Source organism: Amblyomma americanum, chromosome 9 (genome assembly GCF_052857255.1).
Source record: "Amblyomma americanum isolate KBUSLIRL-KWMA chromosome 9, ASM5285725v1, whole genome shotgun sequence".
Lineage (NCBI taxonomy): Eukaryota > Metazoa > Arthropoda > Arachnida > Ixodida > Ixodidae > Amblyomma > Amblyomma americanum.
The window spans coordinates 40,399,947-40,405,483 of record NC_135505.1 but is presented as its reverse complement, the minus strand read 5'-3'; positions in this window follow the sequence as shown (position 1 = coordinate 40,405,483).

Here is a 5,537-nt window from a genome sequence, read left to right as displayed (position 1 = left end):
AACTGACGAAGGCAGACGTGCCGTTTAAATGGGAAGCGCCGCAAGCAGAAGCCTTCAAGGAACTTCAGCGTCGCTTACAGTCGCCACCGATCCTTGCGCATTTTGATGAAAACGCCGATACTGAAGTTCATACCGACGCAAGCAGCGTGGGACTAGGCGCCGTTCTTGTTCAAAAAAGTGACGGGCTGGAGAAGGTCATCGCATACGCTAGCCGTTCCCTTTCCAAGGCCGAGGCTAACTATTCGACCACTGAGAAGGAGTGCCTTGCCATCATCTGGGCTACGTCGAAATTCCGCCCCTACCTCTACGGACGGCCGTTCAAGGTGGTCAGCGACCACCACGCGCTCTGCTGGCTTGCCAATTTGAAGGATCCCTCTGGCCGACTCGCTCGATGGAGTCTGCGTCTCCAGGAGTTTGACGTCACCGTCGTTTACAAGTCCGGACGCAAGCACACTGACGCCGATTGCCTCTCACGAGCCCCTGTAGATGCACCGCCGCTGGACGACGATGAGGACGCCTTCCTGGGACCCATCAGCGCAAGCTCTTTTTCTCAGCAGCAACGCTCGGACCCCAAACTAAAAGCCTCATCAAGTACCTGGAAGGCAAGGTTTCTTCACCCCCCGCTTCATTCAAGCGAGGACAGTCTTCCTTCTGTTTGCAGAATGAGGTCCTTGTGAAGAAGAACTTTACAGCGAACAAAACAGCCTACCTCCTTGTTGTACCTACTTGTCTCCGCGAAGACGTTGTACAGGCTTCACACGACGAGCCGACAGCTGGACACCTCGGGTTTACTCGCACCCTCCGCCGCATTCAAGACAAGTATTACTGGCCCCGACTGTCTGCCGATGTCGCACACTATGTGAAAACATGCCGAGATTGTCAGCGACGAAAGACTCCTCCCACACGACCAGCAGGATTTCTGAACCCCATTGAACCTCCCTCAAGGCCCTTTCAGCAGATTGGCATGGACTTGCTTGGCCCTTTTCCAACGTCAACATCTGGAAATAAGTGGATCATCATAGCGACCGACTACCTGACCCGCTACGCCGAGGCGAAAGCCCTACCGAACGGAACAGCAGCAGAAGTGGCCAAATTTTTCGTGGAGTACATTCTTCTTCGACACGGCGCCCCCGATGTGCTCATCACGGACAGAGGAACAGAATTTACGGCGGAACTCACGCAAGCCATCCTGCGCTACAGCCAAACCAGCCACCCGAGGACAACTGCATACCATCCGCAGACCAACGGACTGACCGAGCGCCTGAACAAAACCATCGCCGATATGCTCGCTATGTATGTCGATGCCGAGCACAAAACCTGGGATGTCATCCTGCCTTACGTCGTCTTCGCCTACAACACCGCAGTGCAGGAGACCACCCAGATGACGCCTTTTAGGCTCGTCCATGGCAGGGATGCCACGACCACGCTAGACGCCATGCTGCCCAACGTTACAGAAGAAGAGAACGTCGACGTTGCCGCCTACCTTCAACGCGCAGAAGAAGCTCGAAGGCTTGCCCGATTACGGATCAAAAATCAGCAGCGGTCCGACGCCAGACGCTACAACCTACGAAGAGGCAACGCGGAATACAAGCCAGGAGACCAGGTCTGGGTGTGGACGCCCATTCGCCGCCATGGATTGAGTGAAAAGCTTTTGCGCCGCTATTTCGGCCCGTACAAGGTTCTTCGTCGGTTGGGTAAACTGGATTATGAAGTCATCCCTGACGCAATGACTGCATACCAGCGACGCCGCGTCCGACCAGAAGTTGTCCATGTAGTCCGTCTGAAGCCGTATTATGCGCGCTAAAGGCCGCTGCATTTCCATGCTCTATTTTCGCAAGATCCGTTTTTTCCCTTACTAGTCGCATTATTTGTTTTAATGCATCGGGTCGATGCTTCTTTGAGAGGGGAGTAATGGCGCGAATATTTGCAGTGTTTGTTCGTTTTTCAAATCTGCCGCGACACCACTTTATCGCTTTGTTTGCGACGCAAGACGCGACTAGATTTATCTCGATTGATCGCAGCCAGGCAAAGCTGAATCTACGTTGTTCCGGAATGTTCTAGTAACTTTGCGCCCTTTATCTCGAATGTTCGCTATCAGCTTTAAATTGAGCACGGCCGACAGCGGCGGGCATTCTGTTCGACGACCGCCGAGCACGCTTGTCGCTTCGCCGCCGCCGAGTGATTCAGTCCATTTTGGGTGTAAGTCAGCCCAATAAACAGTTCTTTTAGAAGACCCTTTCGTCCGTCTTCATCGCTGCTTCGACTGCCGTCATCACTACGTGACAATATGGTTGCGAAGGCTGCCCGACGGAAGGTTCCGACAGATTCGACGCTGTTTGCCTCTAACATTGTTCTCCTTTTTCAGTAGGTGTGTTGGACTGGCGACTACAAAGTCTGTCATGTGTCACCGACAATGGAGCGTGGAACCAGCGAAATGTCGGTGCTGCGATTCATATGATTACATGTGATGACCCAGGCCTTCCTGTTAACGAGGCATCACAGTTGCTGCCTGAGCGCTTCATTAACGAAAAAAAGTGATTTTCATCACTACGGCTGCAAAGGTTGCCCGTCAGTTATTTCCGACCGATTTGACGCTGTTTGCCACACACATTTTTCTGCTATTTCGATAGGTGTGATGAACTGGCGACTACAAAGTCCGTCTGGCGTCACAGCAACATCAGAGTGTGAAACCAGCGACATGTCGGTCCTGCAGTTCACACGGTTACATCATCTGACCCAGGTCTTCCTGTTAACGAAGCATGACAGTTGCTGCCTGAACGCTTCATGCCTCCAAAAAAGAGACATTCATCACTACGGCTGCAATGATTGTCCGACAGACGGTTCTGACAGATTCGGCGCTGTTTGCCACTACCCTTGTTCTTTTTCAGCAGGTGTGGTGGACTGGCGACTAAAAAAGTCCGGCTGGCATCACAGCGACATCGAAGCGTTGAACCAGCGAAATGTCGGTGCTGCGATTTAAACGATTACTTATGCTGACCCAGGCCTCTCTGTGAACGAGTCATGACAGTGGCTGTCTGAGCGCTTAATTCCCCCCAAAAAGTGATTTTCATCACTACGGCTGCGCATATTGCCCGACAGACGGTTCTGACGGATTCGGCGCTGCTTGACACTAAAATTATGCTGCCTCGTCGGTGGGTGTGTTAGACTGGCGACTACAAAGTCTGCCATGTGTCACAGCGACAACGGAGTGTGGAACCAGCGAAATGTCGGCGCTGCGATTAATACGATTACATCCGAGGACCCAGGCCTTCCTGTTAAGGAGGCATGACAGTTGCTGCCTGAGCGTTTTATTAACGAAAAATGTGATTTTAATTACTACGGCTGCGAAGGCTGCCGACAGTTGGTTCCGACCGATTCGACGCTGTATGCAAAACACATTGTTCTGCTATTCCGATAGGTGTGGTGGACTGGCGACTACAAAGTCCGGCTGGCGTCGCAGCGACATCGGAGCGTGGAACCAGCGAAATGTCGGTGCTGCGAATCACAAGATTACATCTGCTGACCCAGGCCTTCCTGTTAACGAGGCATGGAAGTGGCAGCCTTAACGCTTCATTCCCGCAAGAAAGTGATTTTCATCACTACGGCTGAGCAAATTGCCCGACAGACGGTTCTGACAGATTCGACGCTGTTTGTCATTAAAATTGTGCTGCCTTGTCGGTGGGTGTGGCGGACTGGCTACTTCAATGTCCGGCTGGCGTCACAGCACCATCAGAGTGTGGAACCAGCGACATGTCGGTGCTGCGATTAACAAGATAACATCTGCTGACGCAGGTCTTACAGTTAATGAGGCATGACAGTGGCTGCCTGAACGCTTCATTCCCGAGGAAAAGTGGTTTTCATCAATACGGCTGTGAAGGCTGCCCGACAGTTGGTTCCGACCGATTCGACGCTGTTTGCTACAAACATTGTTCTGCTATTTCGATAGGTGTGGTGGACAGGTGACTACAAAGTCCGGCTGGCATCACAGCCAAAGCGGAGCGTGGAACCAGCGAAATGTCGGTGCTGCGATTTACAAGATTACTTATGCCGACCCAGGCCACTCTGTGAACGAGGCATGACATTGGCTGCCTTAACGCTTTATTCCCACAAGAAAGTGATTTTCATCACTAGGGCTGCGCAGATTGCCCGACAGACGGTTATGACAGATTCGACGCTGTTTGCCACTAACCTTGTTCTCCTTTTTCAGTAGGTGTGGTGGACTGGCGACAACAAAGTCCGTCTGGCGTCACAGCGACATCGGAGCATGGATCCAGCGAAATGTCGGTGCTGCGATTCACAAGATTACATCTGCTGACCCAGGCCTTCCTCTTAAGGAGGCATGACACTGGCTGCCTGAATGCTTCATTCCCGAAAAAAAGTGGTTTTCATGAATACGGTTGCAAAGGCTGCCCGACGAACGGTTCCGACAGATTCGATGCTGTTTGCCACTAACCTTGTTATTCTTTTTCAGTAGGTGCGGTGGACTGGCGACTACGAAGTCCGGCTGGCGTCACAGCGACATCGGAGTGTGGTAACAGCGAAATGTAGGGGCTGCGATTCACACGATTGCATCTGCTGACCAAAGCCTTCCTGCTAAAGTGGTCCGATAGTGGCTGTCTGAGCGCTCCATTCCCGAATAAAAGTGGTTTTCGTCACAACGGCAGCGAAGTGTGCCCGACGACTTGTGCTGACAGATCCGACGCTGCTTGCCACTAACATCGTGCAGCCTTATCGGTGGCATTGGTGGACTGGCGACTACAAAGTCCGGCTGGCGTCACAGCGACATCAGAGCGTGGAACCAGCGAAATGTCGGTGCTGCGATTCACACCATTACGTCTGCTGACCCAGGCCTTCCTGTTAACGAGGCATGAAAGTGGCTGCCTGAACGCTTCATTCCCCCCAAAAAGTGATTTTCTTCACTACGGCTGTGCAAATTGCCCGACAGATGGTTCTGACAGATTCGACGCTGTTTGTCATTAACATTGTGCTGCCTTGTCGGTGGGTGTGGCGGACTGGCGACTACAAAGTCCGGCTGGCGTCACAGCAACATCAGAGTGTGGAACCAGCGACATGTCGGTCCTGCAATTCACACGGTTACATCATCTGACCCAGGCCTTCCTGTTAACAAGGCATGATAGTGGCTGTCTGAAGGCTTCATTCCCGAAAAAAGTGGTTTTCTTCAATATGGTTGCGAAGGCTGCCCGACGGAAGGTTCCAACAGATTCGACGCTGTTTGCCTCTAACATTGTTCTCCTTTTTCAGTAGGTGTGTTCGACTGGCGACTACAAAGTCTGTCATGTGTCAGCAACAACGTAGCATGGCACGAGCGAAATGTCGGTGCTGCGATTCACAAGATTACATCTGCTGACCCAGGCCTTCCTGTTAACGAGGCCTGATTGCGGCTGTCTGAACGCTTCGTTCCCGAAAAAAGTAGTTTTCATCAATACGGTTGCAAAGGCTGCCCGACGAACGGTTTCGTCAGATTCGACGCTGTTTGGCACTAGCATTGTCCTCCTTTTTCAGTAGGTTTGGTGGAC